At 41.6% G+C, this 18,303-nt stretch overlaps 1 long non-coding RNA gene across 1 annotated transcript in view; it reads right to left on the reverse strand.

Annotated features, from left to right (window-relative positions):
- Positions 1–598: 598 nt before the first annotated feature.
- Positions 599–18,303, reverse strand: part of LOC102534476 (uncharacterized) — a 119,055-nt gene continuing 101,350 nt past the window's right edge. Inside the window, exon 3 of the long non-coding RNA XR_012074710.1 lies at positions 599–691. This is a non-coding gene — a long non-coding RNA (uncharacterized lncRNA). The remainder of the gene's footprint in view (positions 692–18,303) is intronic.

Genomic DNA, 18,303 nt, shown 5'->3' on the forward strand with positions numbered 1-18,303 from the left:
CTGATTCATTGATCTAGCCAGTCAGCCAGCAAATACTTGTTAGTCACCTGCTACATGCCAGGCACTGACTTAGGCACAGTGAGTAACAGGTAACAACATAGGCATGGTTCCTGCCCATACTGGTCTAGTGACATCAACAGATGGGCAAACATTACAGTTAAATGTGTCAGGCATGGTAATAGGGGAAACCAGGAAAGCCTTCCAGAAAAAAGTGATATGTAAATGACATGAAATCAGTTTCCTCCACTGTTAAATAGGAGGTAATATAATACTTGCCTCATGGGGGCGCTGTGAGGATAAGTGTGATAATGTCCAGTAGGGCTTTACATTGCTCCTAACGTGAAGCAAAAACTTAGTTAAAAAAACATGGGAAAGCAGTTATTGTCATAGTTGAGTACTATCTCAGGATTCCCAAAGAAATTAACACAGAGTTCTTGTTTTTTTTTTAATAGAGAGGACTAAACAATAATGCTGTCTGTACAACATTAAAACAAATTTTAAATGAGTATTTATACATTGAGAATCGTATTATATTTGCTCAGTCTAATTTCAGAAATGAATTCCCACAGAGACAAACTTTGGCTTCCACATACCATGAAACGAAACCGCCTTTAGGAGACCATAGTTCATTCCAGGAAGGGCTATGTCTTGGTGGATACCAGGTGGGTGATGAAGTTCTTCAACATAATTCCTGAAAGTTATAAAATAATCAAGCATTAGTGAGCATGCTCTTTGATTGCTTACACAAATGTCACAAATGTTTGGAGAAAATCATCTATTAGCTATAACAGAATTCGTCTCAGGAGACAGCTCTGCCTTCATTTTAGCAAATACTTAGATGGGCCATTTTGGTGCCTCAGATGCGGCCCAAGACAGAGGTGAATTGCTCTGCTTAGTAATTTTGAGGTTCTGGGAGTGACCTCAAAAGCAGAGAGTATTTTGAGGGATGGGGACAGAGCAGCAGGTAGGAGATGTTTAGGAGGAAGGCTGGCGAAGAGGTCACCTTGATATGGGTATGACAGAGGCAATATTACCAAAAATGATGTCAAATATTCAGTTTTTAGTAATCAGTTAGCTGTCGGCCAAGCCGGACTGCTAGGTAACATTTGCTGTGTGCGAGCACCCATCCTCACACGGAATTGTCACCACAGGTCTCTCTATATTGCATTATATGAGTAGTTATTTAGGATGTGGCTTGGTGGCTCGAGGGCAGAGAAGAAAGAGCAGCCTTAGGGTCCGAGAGAGATCCAGGTGTCAGCAGGAACAACGTATTACAGGAAGAGACTCCCAAGAACATGAGCCTTTAGAAAGTCACAGAAATCGTGGGCACAGCAATGATATTCATACGGCACATGGACGAGAGGGTCTCAGCCCGTTTTACCTGACCCGGGCTATATGTCTACACATAAATTATAACAAACCCTTAATTCTTCTTTCATTGGAGATTCTTCCTAAGCCAAGGTAACCTGAAAATTTAAGCACTAAACTGGATGAGCCCTCATGTCAGGTTTTGGAGTAAACGACAAGTTGAAAAGATTACATGGAGCTACTTTTTCAGTTTCACAGATGCCGGCAAAGGCTCCTTTGCATTCTAACAGTACTATCCCTTTAAGTAGGAGAAGCCTGTCATCAATGAATGGTTGCTGGTTGCTGATCTAATGATTAATTGATGGCAAAGGGTCTCTAATGACCTAATAGCTCATTAGGGTTGACTGAGCCAGCAGGGGTCTTTGAAAATGTTTTTTATTCCACTCTGAAGCTTTGTGAGTTTTCCTGTACATACATCAGACCACAGCCCAGGTTATTAAAACTACAAATGTGAAACCACAGCAAGAATGGGATGGACCTACAAATATAACTTGGGAGTATAAGGGCAAATATGGAACCCCCATGGCGGACATGTGTAAAACTGCCAAAATTATGAGATGGGGAACTAGAGCGAGACGGCTGGGAAATAAGTGGGTTCCAAATAGGTGACATCTTATGCCAAAAACTGAATTGTCACCATGATAGTGTAGAAACAGTTTCAGAGTAGGTAAATTCACTATTCATTCCTCATCTAATAAATTCATGTTTATTAAATACCTATTACTCCTATGGTAATATGTATTAAATGCTTTATATACATTATATCAATTTATACAATGCCATGGTCATTTCACATATGAGAAAATTGAGCCTCTGGTAAGTTAGGAGGCCGAAAGTGTTACACAACATGTGCTTTATATATACACACACACACACACACACATATATATTATATATATACACACATATTTTATATATATATATTTTTTATATATATATATACACATACTAGGTCAGACACAGATCTGGGACTCAAATCCAGGTCTCTCTCCAAAATTCCTGCTTTTTTGTTTCTCACCACATTGTTCCCTAGCAGGGTTCAACTCAAAACATCTTATTTCTTGAAAATGTTTGTCTCTAAAGATAATAGGGAAAGGTGATTACTTTTGGTAATAATTTTTAAAAAAAACAGCCAATTCTGGTAGCATGAATAATTAAAATATTCAGTTAAGCCCCAAGCCACAGCGATGGAGGGGTCTCATTCATCTTTTCTTTCCCACACTGAGCCCTCCACTCCCAGGCCATGACCAGGACGCTCTGTGGACGGATGAGTTCCCTTCCTGACAACAAGCCTCATCCACCGCTGGAGCTCGAACTGCGGAGAAGCAGGGAGAGAGATGAGAAGCAAACACCCCAGAAGATGGACCCTACGGTGCAGAAGTGTCTCTAGTTACATTTGAGAAGACACTGGTTGTAATATTTTTCTTCAGTAAAACAAACCCCATCACATGTTTAACGTAACTGGAGTTTTAACTGGAACACTCATCAGGGAAGCACCTAGGGTATCAAGAGCATAGCCAAGGGGCAGATTTCAAAAGAGAGGTATGTCTGTAATTTTGGCCAAGACGTTTGTTCTCCAGCTGCCATCCACCAGGGCTGAGGGCCACTCCCAGGGGCGTTAATTCTCTGGCCCTTTCAGGCTCCCACCTTCTGGTGGAGATGCCTGCTGAAGGATGCTCCAGACAGGTACCAAGCGGAAGGGGGAGATGAGCAGGGCTTTGAAAGCATCTGCTATATGTGCTTTTTTCCTAGAAGAATGACCAGAACAGCCCCCAAGCCCACATCTGTTCATGAACGTACAGAATAGAAACATATTTTTACCTTAGTAGTGTGGAGTTAATACACCCTCCCCAGCACCATGAGAGTATATAATAGCAGCATAAACATCCTGAAATACGTCCAGATACGGAGAGGCAGCTGTTCATCCCTCTTTTAAAGGATTCAGGCAATGTTGGTTGACCTCTATTACAGAACTGGCATATATTAGCTGGAATAATACTTTAACAGTTTTTTAGTACCCAACTATATGTTCTGTTGTAAGGAATAGCAAATGTTTAATCATAAATATTTTAATGGCTTCAGGGATTCATGGTATTCAATGACCGTGTTAAATGATAATAATCACATCTGGTTTATTACTGTAGTAATTCAGCAGCTTCTCTTCAGCAGTTATTTTTTATTGTATGTGCTGTGCCACTGTCATGGTCATTTATAGCAGTAATATTTTAAAGTGGCTCATTTGTTTGTTTAAGGACAGTTTCACAATATATTTCTGTATTACTATACATTTCGCCCTATTATTTCCAAGCTGCCACTGGAAAATTGATCCTAGCCTGTTATGACTTGAGAGGCCAAAGACACGCAAAATGCCCAAGCAGAGATGCAGTGGGGTGTCCAGATGGGGCTGTCCTGGCGCCCACCGGGGTTATGACAATCGCTGTGGGACTTACTCATCAGTGAAGGTCTGCACTAAGAAAGAGTTAAGCAATAATCAGTGCAAAGGGAAGACCCTAGATTTGGGGAGGCATTTCAAGCGAAATACCATCCCGGAGGCAAAGGCATTTGGGAAGAACCCAAAGACGCGTGGTTTGCAAGGCCCGAGGCCATCATCAAGGCTTCTCAGTTTCAATAACAAAGTAATAGTGAGGAGGCGAAGAGTGAAAACATGTGAAGCAAGAGTGAAGCAAGGGCAGATCAAGGTTAGTCACTGGGTGGCTTAGATGCTTGACGGCAATTTCAAATCTGCTCTGAGTGGGCATTAGGAGTGAATTGCTGAGGCGCGGGCGAACAGCGCCCCGTCTGTGTCTTTTCATTTGAGTGTTTCAGAGCAGCAGAGATGGCACTGGATTTATGTGCAATGCCCACTGTCTTTTTGCCCTGGACGTCACAAGGTGTTGCTTGTGATGGGATAAATATTAGCCTAAAATCACACATTGCTCTTTAGTGGGGAGTGGGGAGCGGAAGGGTTCTTACTAACCCAGGAGAGTTCATTTTCAGTGAAGTTCTGCTGAACCAGGTTGTGGAAATTCAGAGGAGCCTGGAGAAAACTGCCCGGCTCCTGCCTGCTCTGCTTCCTCTTGGCTGGGTCCTGATTGGTTGGGTGACAGAGGGCAAATGGCTTTTACGGCTATGAGGCTATGAATGATGTATGACCGTAAAATGGTCTGTAACCAGAAGTGCCAACTGACATGCCTGCTGATTTAACCGACACCCAGGGTTATGTTTGCACAGAGACGCTTAAATAAACACGTGCTAGGTTTGAGGCCATTTCCAAAGCAATCATTTCTCTTGCTTCTTTTCCATTTGATCTTACTTCATCATAAAAATGAGGAGAGTGAAACTATGATTCCCCTTTTTACAATAATGGAGATTTACTCATTGCCTGGGCAGTTCCTTTCTTCCTCTTCTACTGAGTCTGGCCCTTTTCCCCTCCGTCTGCCTGCAGGGGGAGCTGCGGTGGACTATGGAAGCCCTGGCGGGGCTGGTCAGTGCAGTCACTTGAATGAGCTGCTCCTTGGGAATGGAAGAGCTGCCCTCTAGTTGCTTTTACATTTGGTGAATTAGGAAAAGAATGCCCTGAGGTCGCTGTTGGGTCAAAGGAATGGGAATATTTCCTTTCAGCTACAGATTAGCAAAGGCACCAAAGACAGGAAGATGATCTCGTGATGGTCCTCGAACTGAAAAGTATCCCATGAGCTTGGTTTCCCTCTGTAACATTTGCTGCACCCAGAGCAGTGAGGATTCATACAAAGTTAGATTTTGGTCTGGAAGCTTAATCTAGATGATATTCATATGCTAGCTGAATGGTCATTACAGGAATATAAATTTTACTGAATGTACAAGTTTTCTCAAATACATTGATCAGAATCCTAGAAGACATCATAGAGTAATTCCTGGAAAATTCCTCATAAGATCCATTTGACTTTATATTCCAGGCTGGGTCAAGGATGGCAAATCAAATCCCAGTTTTTCTCCCCTGGATCTTAACTGGGTCTCACAATCTCTTCTGCAAGGTCTCCGAGCAGACACTACCCATTGATCTGAGCTTCAAGATAAAATGTAGGTGTTGCTCCTGTTCTAGGACTTTTAGCCCCTTACTTTCTAAGAAGAGGAAGTTACAGAATTTTCTATCTTTTTTAATTGCCTGGATGGTTAAAAAAAGAACAGTAGAATTATTCGTTTTTTAAAGAGTACGTAAACCTCCAAACCCATCTGATTCTGGTGTCTTTTTAAAGAGTAAACCTTTAATCATCTTTCTTCTGTGGTACTTGGTCTCCTCAAGTTTTCATTTCTTCTTGGATCAATTTTGGTAATGTATGCCAGGAAATTGTTTATTTTAGGTTTTCATATTGCCATTGAATTGCATGTGTAGTATTGTCTTAGATTAAAAAAAAAATCCCTCCTGTACCTATAGCTACGTCTCCATTTTCATTGCTAATCTTGTACACATTTTCTCTCACTTTTTTCTTAGTCAAACTTCAAAGGGCTTCTCTATTTTATTGGTCTTAACCACCGGCTTTGGGATTTATAAATTCTTTCTATTCTTTTCTTTTTGTTTCTGATGCCATTCATTTCAGCTTTTATCTTTATTAATTTCTCTTTGCAGTTTTATTTGTTGCTGTCGTTTTTTTTTCTACTTCTTAAGATTGGTACTGAAGTTTTGGGGGAGAGGAATCCTCGTTCATAATAAAAGGAAGGGTCACCAATCTGTTACACAAGAGCTGAATCAGACCCACAGTTTGTTGTTGTACAACTTGGGAGCTGAGAATGGTTTTTGCATTTTTAAAACATTTTCAGAAAAAAAAAAATCTGTGCCAGAGACCATGTGGCCCACCAAACTCAAGCCCTTTACGGAAAAAGTTTGCTGCCCCCGATGAAAGCATTGAAGGCTATACTTCCCCTTCCGAGTTCAGCTTTCACTCTGTCCCAGAGACTCAGAGGGGTTGTTCCACTTCCCCTTGCTTCTCAGATAATTCATAATTTACCTTTCAATTTTCTCTTTTATCAAAGGGTTTTTCTTTTATATATATGTGTTTTTTTATTTCGATTCTGAATTCTTTTTGATCCACACTTTATTATTTATTTTGTTTTTTATAAGGGGGAGGTAATTAAGTATATTCATTTATTTGTAGTTGGAGGAGGTACTGGGGATTGAACCCAGGACCTCGTGTATGCTAAGCATGCGCTTTATCACTTGAGCTATACCCTCCCCCTAAAGGGTTTTTCAGGAGTCTATTTCATACTGTCTACGTATATTTTTACCCACTTTTTGATTATTTGTGTCTAATGTTACCAGCTTATAGTAAGAGAATATGGCCAATCTCCATTCTCCAGCTTGATGTAGTCCCTTTCAATCCATCTGACTGGCTCTTCCTGTCTGGTCCCGTAGACATTGGGGTTTACAACCTATGTAGCATTTTTTTTTTGTCATGTAGTATTTTTAAACTTTCTAAATCCATGTTCCCTTGAACACTTTTTTTTTGTCACTAAAGACTTGTTTTTTTCTTGAGATATTGTCATATATCATATGTGTAAGATATATGTATCATATGTGTATGTTTAAGATGTACAACAACGTGTTGATTAGATACATTGCTATCTTGCAGTATGATTACCACTGTAGCATTAGCCACATCTCCAGCATGCCACATAGTTGTCATTTCTTTTTCATAGTGAGAACAATTAAGATCTAATCTCTTAGCAACTTTGAAGTTTATAATACTGTATTGTTGTCTATAATAACGATGCTGTAGATTAGATCTCCAAGACTTATTTACCCACTAATTGCAAGTCTCTGAACACTTTGGATAAGATAAAATCCTCTTGCCTTCTTTTAATAACAATTGACATTTGATCTAAATTAAATATTGGGACTAAAATAAATCAAAACAAGGGGACAAAATATTGCTCTGTTTTCAAAGTGCGCCTTCCTGAGATAGTGACACTCCATCCTTAGGGTCGACAGTCACTGCTCCAGAGAAAATTGCTCTAGTCTGACATGTTGCATTTCTAGTCTGGTGGGACCCAAGGAGTCCTTAGTCACTGCAGTGTCCTCATTGTAATCGAGATGACAAAGCTCCTTGGTGTAATGTGAGTGATATAGACAAATATGTTTGAACCTCGGCATCAGTAAAACTGCTGGTTCAGTAAAATAAAGACGTCCAAGAATTCAGGCCATGAGGAGGAAGTTACACTCAGAATTTTGATGCTATCACTGTACACAATGGACCACATGGAAGAAATGACTTAATTACCTGTTTCAAGGAAAGAAACTTTCAGTCTCCGTGAGTTATACAGAATTTTTTTTAATTAATAAATGCCACAGGCTGTGGCCCAGAAAGATTACCTGGTCACCTAGACTGAAAGTGGCATTTGCCTTGGTAAATTCATCCATTAGAGTTTGGCCTCAACTCTATAGAAACATTACTGCATTTATGATTGCAAATTGATTGCACCTGAGGACACTGTTGCATGCTAGCAAGTCTCAGAGAGACTGGTGTATTAAATCATATGCCAACTTATTTATTTACTATGAGAAATGGAACTGTTGTGTGGATAGTACAGTCCTGTATACACAGTCAGTACATTACAATACAGTCTTTTGTCCCATGAAGTCACTAGCGCATTGTAACACTCTTCTTCCTTCTGTGTATTTCTGTGGGTGCTCAAAAGTACCACTGAGTTCATCAACTGATGAATGGATAACTAAAATGTGGCACAGCCACACAAGTCAAAAAAAGTAACAAAGTAATGATACATGCTACAACATGGATGAACTTTGAAAACATCAAGCTGAGTAAAAGAAACCAGTCACAAAAAATCACATAATGTATTATTCCATTTATATGAAAAGTCCAGAATACACAAATCCATGGTGACAGAAAGTACATTAGTGGTTGCCTAAGGATGGAGAAGGGGGCTTGGGGTTGGGCAGTGGAGGTAACTGCTAAAGGGTATGGGGTTTCTTTTTAGTCTCATGAAAATGTTCTGAAAGTGATCATGGTGATGACTCCACAAATCTGTGACCATATGAAGAAACACTGAATTGTATACTTTCAATGGGTCAATTGTATGACATTGAATTATATCTTAATAAAGCTGCTACCCCCAAAATGATCACTGAAACAATTTGGGGTCACAGTGCTTCTAGGCTGATATCTTCACATCTTTGTACTGGACTTAAAAGAAACATTTGTGTATTGTCATACATGAGCATTTCATTCAAGGACATGAGCATCTTGCAGTAGAAGGCAGGAGTGGAAGGGGGCAAGCAAAATCACCCAGGCGTTTAAAGCCTCTACCTGCATGGCCTCCACTAACAGTCCATTGACTAAGGATGGACAAGCCTAAACTCAATGACAGAAGAGTGTGTGTTCTGTCTACTTTATCAGGAAGCATTGCCAATGACAGGCGGTATAATCCATTATGGAACAAGGTGGGGAATCTGGAATAATAATCAAATCCATTACAAGTGGCCATTTTCTTTCTGGGGGTGGCAGTGGGGGAGTGTGGCCCTAACACAATGGAATGCTGGCACACTCGTGTCTCCTGGCTCACAGGTACACACACACACTCAGCACTCAGACCAACCCTGTGAAGCAGTGAGAACTGATCCCGATTTCACATATGCCCAAGGGTTACAGTATCCGGTTAGAGTCAGGCTGCCTTGGAGTCCTCACCCTGCCATGCAGGGTGAGCTTACTAGGCCTCATGCAGCCTCAGATCATCATTTGTAAAATGGGGACAACGCGATCCACATTAGACAGATTTTTGCAGGATTAAATGAGGTAATGGATGAAAAGTACTAGCACAGTGCTGAGCATCCAGTCAGCTCTCAAAGAGTGATATATGTAACTATTACAGGTTTGAGAAATGAAGTAACACACCCAAGATCACAAGAAAGACGGCTTTCACATCCCCGCCTGTCTATTTCTAAATCCAAACTCTAAAACGCTCTTATGCAGTATTTGATACAAGAATGCATGTAATGCAAGCAATATGAATTACAGAGCAAAACAATAAAATGAACAACCACTGGTGAATCTCCCACCTAACTCTAGTAGAATATTATCAATATTATTGCACACATCTGTGATCTGCTTCCCCTTCCTGTCTTGAATTGTGCTTTTCATTTCTTTGATTTAAAAAAAATTGTATCATATATAAAATTATATACATGCTACATATGTCATATATAATCATATGTATATGATCTTAAACACTATATTGTTCAGTTTGGCTTTTGGAGCTTTTAAACACTAATATCATACTTTAAGCAGCCTGCTGACACTTGGCCTTGTTCACTCAATGTTATGTTATCTAAGATTCAGCCAGGTTGCTGCACAGAGTCATACTTCATCCTCGTTTCTATAAACTGCTGCATCGGAAGCAAAAACCACCAGTTACTCAACTCAACACTTGTGTTGTTTCCAGTTTTGTTTTGTTTTGTTTTCTATTTTCATTCATTAACTGTGAATATTTTGGTGTGTCTTCAAGCTGCTGTGCGAAGGGGTTTCCCAAGAGTGGAATCGCTGGGTTGTCAGGTATTTGTCTATTTAACTTTACTGGACAGTTCCAAACTGCTTTCCAAAGCGACAGTGTCAATTTATACTCCCACTGGCTGTGTACAAGAGTCCCCATTTATCCTCAGCCTCCCCTACACTTATATTTTCAAACTGCTTAATTTTTGACAATCAGGAAGATGTAAATTGTACAGGTGTTTTTCCTCTTATCTTTAGAGCAGACAGGCATTAAGAATTTGTGAAAGATGAAGTGAAATGACTTCTCTGAAAGTCCTAAAGGGATGGCCTAGGCCATTGCCCCACTCTTCAGCCTGCTCGCCCCCCAAGCCCATTTTTTGGTGTAGGCCAGGATGGTGATGGGTCCCTGCAGCACGGTCCTGGCATTTTCCACTTTGGACCAGACCTCTTTGTTGGGGACCTCAGAACTCCTGAGTTATGTCTGCTGACTGGGGACCATAAATGGGGAATGGACCACAGTAGCAGTTCTCTGCATCACCTAAAATGCTTGTGAAAAGTATTTAAGGAGGCAAAGGATCTGCACTATGAAAACTATAAGACAATGATGAAAGAAATCTAAGATGACACAGATGGAAAGATAGACCATGTTCTTGGATTGAAGAATCAGTACTGTTAAAATGGCCATACTATCCAAAGCTATATCCAGATTCAGTGCAGTCCCTATCAAATTGCCAATGACATTTTTCACAGAACTGGAACAAAAAATTTTTTAAATCTGTATAGAAACATAAAAGATCTCAAATAGCTAAAACAATTGAGAAAGAAGAACAGAGCTAGGGGAATCATGCTCCCTGACTTCAGACTATACAGCTAAGCTACAGTAATCAAAACAGTGTGGTGCTGGCACAGAAACAGACACATAGATCAATGGAACAGGATAGAAAGTCCAGAAATAAACCTATGCACTTATGGTCAATTAATCTATGACAAAGGAGGCAAAAATAAACAATGGAGAAAAGACAGTCTCTTCAATAAGTGGTGGTGGGAAAACTGGACAGCTGCCTGTAAAACAATGAAATTAGAACATTCTCTGATACCACATACAAAAATAAACCCAAAATAGATTAAAGACCTAAACGTAAGAAGGGATACTCTAAAACTCCTAGAGGAAAACATAGGCGGAACACTCTTTGACATAAATTTCAGCAATAGTTTTGTTTTTGACCCAGCTCCCAGAGTAACAGAAATAAAAGCAAAAATTAACAAATAGGACCTAATTAAACTTAAAGGCTTTTGCACAGCAAAGGAAACCACAGACAAAATGAAAAGACAAACTACAGAATGGGAGAAAATATTTGCAAATGACATGACCAACAAGGGACTAATTTCCAAAATATACAAATAGCTCATACAGCTTAATATCAAAAAAAAAAAAAAAACTAACAACAACCCAATCAGAAAGTGGGTAGAAGACATAAATAGATATTTTTCCAAAGAAGACATCCAGATGGCCAACAGGTGCATGAAAAGATGCTCAATATCACTAATTATTAGAGAAATGAAAATCAAAGCGACAATGAGGTATCACCTCACACCAGTCAGGATGGCCATCATCAAAAAGTCTACAAATGCTGGAGAGGGTGTGGAGAAAAAGGAACCCTCTTATATTGTTGGTAGGAATGTAAAATGGTGCAGCTTCTATGAAGGACAGTTTGGAGGTTCCTTAAAAAACTAAAAATAGACTTACCATATGATCCAGCAATCCCACTCCTGGACATATATCTGGAGGAAAATAAAATTCAAAAATACACATGCACCCCAATGCTCACAGCAGCACTATTTACAATAGCCAAGACATGGAAATAACCTAAATGTCCATCAACAGATGACTGGATAAAGAAGATGTGGTATATTACACAATGGCATATCACTCAGTCTTGAAAAAGAATGAAATAATGCCATTTGCAGCAACATGGATGGACCTAGAGATGATCATACTAAATGAAGTAAGTCAGACAGATAAAGACAAATACCATATATCACTTATATGTGGAATCTAAAAAAAAATGATACAAATTCTATTTACAAACAAAAAAACAGACTCATGGAAATAAAAAACAAACTATGGTCACCAAAGGAGAAAGTGTGGGGAGGGATACACTAGGGGTTAAGAATTAACAGACACACATTACTATATATAAAAAATAGATAAACATCAAGGACCTACTGTATAGCACAGGGAACTATATTCAATTTCTTGTAATAACATATATAGAAAAGAATCTGAAAAGGAAAAAAAATATATATATGTATATGTATAACTGAATCACCTTGCTGAACACCTGAAACTAACATTGTAACTCAACTACACTTCAATAAAAATTGTTTTAAAAGAATAGACTGCTGGGCCCCACTCCAGAGTTTCTGAATAAGTGGATCTGGGGCGGGGCCTGAGAATGTGCATTTCTAACCTCCTAAGTATCGCTGATGCCGCTGATCCAGGGGCCGCACTTTGAAACTGCAGATGAGAGCATGGGAGGGGAAGGTGCTGAATTTATTCTGTATCACCTCCTCCTCAGTGGTAGCTGTGAAAACGATTTTTCTGAAAAACGGAGCCAGGTGGCTATGGGGACAGGCTAACACATGAGTGAGTCCCTCTTTGGGCATGGGTCCCTTTACTTAAAACCATTCCCTCCCCCAGCTCAGAATGCCCACCTCCCACACTCTGACCTCTAATTCACACACAGCCTTCAGGGCCCAGGTCAAGTGCCATTCAGTTCTCCCTGAATCTGACCACAGTAACTTCTGCACCTGTCACATTCCTTGGGTTTTTGGCAAAGGTGTGTTCACCTTATCCTCTGAAAGTGAGTGTGTGTGTATGGCCAGAGGGAAGTGGCTGATTTGTCTGGGAGTCTCCTGTGGCCTCCTCAAAGTGACTTGGCGCAGAGCAGATAATCATTAAATATTTATTAAATGAAAAAGCAGATGAATGTTCACGTTTACCTCTTCCTTTCTACTTATCAGGACTAATGGCTGCACCTCACAGGGTTTCCCTTTCGTAATTGAGCAAGAAGCAGTGTGTATCTTCTTCACCCAGAATGTTGAATTTTGTGCCGTTACAATCTCCACCCGGTCATCTCCTATATCATTTCTTGCACTTAAAGTTCACAACCTAAGAGTGAGTCTAGGCCATTCTTTCGTTCTCACAAGCCCTCATTGTTTACATCTTCTCAGATTTTTAAGATTTTTACCTTACATCTTCTGCTCATGCTGATTCAAATTCTTCAGCCATCCATTCATTCTACCAATTTTCACTGGGCACCAACTCTGTGCCCAGCACTGTTCCAGGCACCGGGGATGCAGCAATGATCAACAGCAGACAAAGCTCAAGTTGGAGATAAACAGAAAACCAAACAGTAGCATCTAGCATGTCAGAGGGTGGTAAGTACTGCAGAAAAACTAAACCAGGGAAATGGAAGAGGAAGTGCTAGGTGGCCATAAGGACAACCTCAAACGAGGCTGACCAGAAGGCCTAGTGGAAGAGGCCAGCACTGGACCAGAAGATGGTGAGGGAGTGACCCACGGGGACAGTTGAGCAAAGACCCAAAGACATCCGGAGGGAACGTATTCCAACAAAAGGACAGAAGAAGGTCAGCGTGGCTGCAGCAGAGTGAGCTACAAAGGAAGGAGGAACTGCGGTTAGAGACGTAGCAAGGAAGGGGTGGCCAAGGGTCCTAATGGCCAAGAGGAAGATCTTACTTTTATTCTGCATCGGGTGAGAAGCCATGGGAGAGTTTTGAACAGAGACGTGACAAAAGCTGCCCTACTTTTTAAAATCAAAGTATAGTTGATGTATGACATTATATAAATTACAGGTGAACAATATAGTGATTCACAAATTTTAATGGTTATACTCCATTTATAGTTATTATATAATGTGTGCTATATTCCCAAGCTGCCCCATTTTAAGGAGCAAATTCTGGCACCTGTGTTGAGGATAGACTGTGGTGGGAAGGGCAGACGAGGAAGGCAGGTGTGAAAGTCCAGGAGAGCAGTGAAAGCGGCTAGGAAAGGGCGCGTTGGGTTGGGGAGAAATCACGGGGTGGGGGCGCTGGATATCTTGGAGGTCTTTGGACATGGAATCCTTCATGAAGGCAGCTGGGCTTAATTCTGCACTGTTCCCCATCGTGGCTGCATGTTATTTACGGGGATTTACTTAAGTGCGGAGGCCCAAGCAAAGAATTTGGGGGAAAGCCAGAGCTGGGGGAAAGACAAAAATATGTCTGGCTTTTAATCAAACTAACCCTCTTGCAGGTCATCTTCTAAAAGGAAAAACTAGGCAGATACTGGTTTCAGTTTCCAAACTTCCCACAAGCAGTGCCCACGCCTTCCGTTTAGGCAAATCCCCTTCCCTTTCCCCCTCCTTTCCCTTTGGGTCCCTCCCAAGATCTTTGGCGATCTCCTGGGGATCCACTAAAGCTGTGGGGACCCATAAATGAATGCCACAGTCCTGAGCCCCTGGACAGCCAGGACCCAGCAGGCTGGCCACACATAGACTCTCCCGCCAGGCCTGGGCCGCCAGCCAGGAGCAGGTTGTGGAGTTTGGAGCTCAGCGAGGGCAGATTGCTGGAGTTTGGTCAAGAGAACAGATGTGCATAATGGGCCAATCTGACCACAGAGAAACATTTGCCCATACCTTTTAAAGGTGCACAATTGCCTGGTTAAGCCAAGGCAATTTGACACACATTACCCTGTTCATAAACAGCGAGAGAGAGAGCCCTTCCTCCCGGAGGGTGGGCAAATGATTGGAGAGGAAGCCAAGGAGCTCGGAAATGCTGCAGCGAGGCTTCGGGAAACAAATGTTCGTGGAAAGGGGCCAACAGCATACTAATGGCCTGGACGTTACCACACCCAGGCCAGAGCAAGAAGCTATTGATCGTCTGTTCACACTTCGTTTCAAGGCCTGAGTGGAGTTATCTTTACACAGGAGGACAAAACCTTTCATTCCATGTAAAGGAGCCCACCCTGCAGACCTTTCACTCCCTCAACACCTACCCTGTATCTGTTCTCCTTCTTTTTTTTTTCCCCTCAATTAAGGTATAGTCAGTTTACAATGTTGTGTCAAGTTCTGGTGTACAGTACAAGGCTTCACTCACACGTGGATGTACATATATTCATTTTCATATTCTTTTTCACCATAAGCTACCACAAGATATTGAATACATTTCCCCGTGCTACACAGTACAAACGTGTTTATCTATTTTATATACACCAGTCAGTATCTGCAAATCTCGAACTCCCAGTTTATCCTTTCCCATCGTCCTCCCCTGTTCTTCTTAATGGTGACTGCTCTTTCTAGGAATTTCACAGAATCCCAAGGAAGTGGCAGCATCTTTGTTCCTAAGACACTTAAAATAGAGCAGATGAGACTAGATGTTCATTAAGTGAAACACCCAAGGCAATAGAGCGGGAATGCTGAGAGAAAGGGCTTCATATATGAGACCAGTTTCATTTTCTCTCCACTCTGCCTGGAATGCGCCATCCTTTTCCACTACCGCCTACCCGCCTCCTGCCATCCCATGCCAGGCACCCATGATCACCATCTTTTCCTTCCAGACTGAACTCAGGTATCAATTCCTGGATGAATCTTCCCCCAGCACACATCTCCATCCCCTGCCCCCGTTCCCAGGGCACTAAACACCCGGAGTCCTTCCCACACAGCTGTCTTCCTCACCAAACTATTCACAATGCTCGGCACATCGTATGTGCTCAATTAATATTGATGTCTGTGAAATGAAAGTCTGGGCTTTGATTTATCTGAGGGAGCTCCAGGGAACAGTTTCTATGAGGAATAGGAGAGAATATGAGCAAAGACATGTAGATGAATTGAGCAAAAATAACTCTTCACCATGTGAGACATTTAAGCCAAGGGCTTCTCATGATAGATGGAATGGAAAAAACCCTAGGATTACTCAAAATGTAAGACAAAAAAGAGTTAATTTTAGATGCACTAAAGCTTTCCTGGTAGAAAACAATGAGACCTGGAAATGGACATGACACCTGTGTCACCAAGATGGCAGGAGACTCTTGTGGGGCAGTGGGGAAGGTGAGGGCAAGGAGCTAGAGAAACACGGACAGATGAGGGAAGGCTCCGGAGCACTTAGGGAATTAGATTCAGGGTCACGAAGGAGAGGAGTGAAACACTGGACACCACAAGTGTGACAGTCTGGACATTCTCTGGGCAAAACTCAGGGAGTTGATCAGCTGGGCTGAGGTGACTTCAGGAAAGGCACTGTCACCTTGGAATCAAGGGGGAATCTGGAGGCCAGCAGGTAGGACAGGAAAGTCCCCAAAACAACTTCTCCAAGGATGAGCTTATAGAAAGAAGGTGAACTTGGGATAGTGAAGAACAGCTAGAACAGTGTGATTTACAAGATTAGCCTGGGCATGTTTAAAAGAAGTATGGGGAATACCACGTCCTCTAAAAAAAAGTTCTGCACTTCAGAAAAGGGGTTTGAATCTTAACTCTCAACTAGTGGTTTCCAGAAGGGAAAAATCATAGTGTAGTCAGGTCAGCCCTGCATATCTGCAGCTTCTGCATCTGTGGATACAACCAACCAAGGATTGAAAATATTTGGAAAAAATATTCAGAAAGTGGCAAAAAGCAAAACTTGAATTTTTCCTGCTTTGGCAACTATTTACAGAGGACTTACATTATATTAGCTACTAGAAGTAATCTAGAGATGATTTAAAGTCTACAGGAGGGTCTACATAGGTTATATGCAAACATGATGCATTTTTTGTAACAGACTTGAGTATCAGTGGATTTTGGCATCTGCAGGTGTCCTGGAACCAACCCACCCCAGTTAGTTTCGCCTTCACAGACTCAGTGTCAGACAGAAGACTGGATAGGGGTGAGAAATGAAGTCATGGGGTGTACAGGATTGCCGAGCGTCAAGAGCAGAGATAAGGGCTAGGATTTATCTTAGGAAAATGTCTATCTTTTGAAGACGGTATGAAGGAAAACAAAAGCAGATGAAATCCTAGCAGGGTGCTGGCCACACGAGGTGACCTTGAACATCTTTGGGGCTTCTCTTACCCATTGTTACTTGGGAGAATAGCTTCCTGTATTCACGAAGATATTTGGCCAGGAACAGATCTCCACAGCAGAGACGCAAAGGTCCTTGCTTCACATCACACACAACCGCCCTCACCCCAACACATTAATAAAGAGCTACGTCGGGCGGTGTTGTAATTCTAGTGTCCAGGCACCAGCTGGGTCTGTCTGCCACTCCCCAAACAGGCAGGGGTGAAGGCAAATACTGATCCACGGGGGCCTCATCCAGAAACACACGCAAATCACCAATGAACGCTGCTCGCCTGGGTCCAGATGGGGGCCCAGGTGAGGGGAAGGGATCCTTTGTTTAAGGTACTTGCAAAGGAAGAATCAAATCTGTTGTTTCACAACCTGAGACACCAACAAGACACACAGTTTGGAGTTTGCTCTTGTTCTCTAAAACATGGGTCATGCAAGAGGCCATTTGCTTCAAAAAGAAAACCAAAAGATTCACCCCTGCCGACTTACCCAATTCCAAAAGGGTGACTTAGCTTAGTTTCACAGCGAATTCCTTCTCCTTCAGAACCATCAGGACTCCTCCTCCTGGAAGCCCTCAGTGCAGTTTCTGTTGTCTATGTAAGCTCCATAGCACAGCGTGGGCAACCATCCCACAGCACTGAGGCATTCTGATCTAGGTTTTGGCAAAGAGGCAAAGTGCCCCAAAGCTTTTCCAGAGCCTTGTTTATAACAGATGTCAGCAGCCTATGTTATTCAACTCACGCTATTTGTCAATGAACTATAATGCTCAAAGCAAAACATGTAGTATATTTACGTCTAAACTCTTTGCCATTTCACTAGACAATAAAAGAAAGCTGTATTTGCATCTGACACATCTCTTTAGCCAGTATGGAAATTCCCTTTTCCTTCTCCTGGCTCTAATGGGAAGCCAATCTGTTACACATTTTATACAACTACGAAAATTCTGGAAGGAAAGGGGAGGAAGCAAATTTAGTATTCATGACTGTGTGGTGCTATGTACATAAGCGAACAGCTTCTTACTTCCCCTGGGCATCTGAGCAGAGGGGAAAAACTCATTAAGTAGGAATCGAGTGATTCTTTCAAAGATTGTAAGGGAGCGCTTCCATTTCTAGTCTTTCTTACTTTTGTGATGAATGCATCACTATTTTCCAGAGCCTTGGAGAATGTGGTCAAGATGTGGAGTTTTTCTTGTATGTTCATTTAATAAACAAAAGAAAGAACGAATGAGTGAGTGAATGAGTGAATGAATGAATTTATCGTGGCGCCACAAAACAAAACAGAGCTCCACGGATATTGCTGTGTCCCCAGCGCAGCTATTTATTTCCCAAAATTTATTCGCACTCACTGTCGTCTCCAAGT

This window comes from Vicugna pacos, chromosome 7 (assembly GCF_048564905.1).
Source record: "Vicugna pacos chromosome 7, VicPac4, whole genome shotgun sequence".
NCBI classification, from domain to species: Eukaryota; Metazoa; Chordata; class Mammalia; order Artiodactyla; family Camelidae; genus Vicugna; species Vicugna pacos.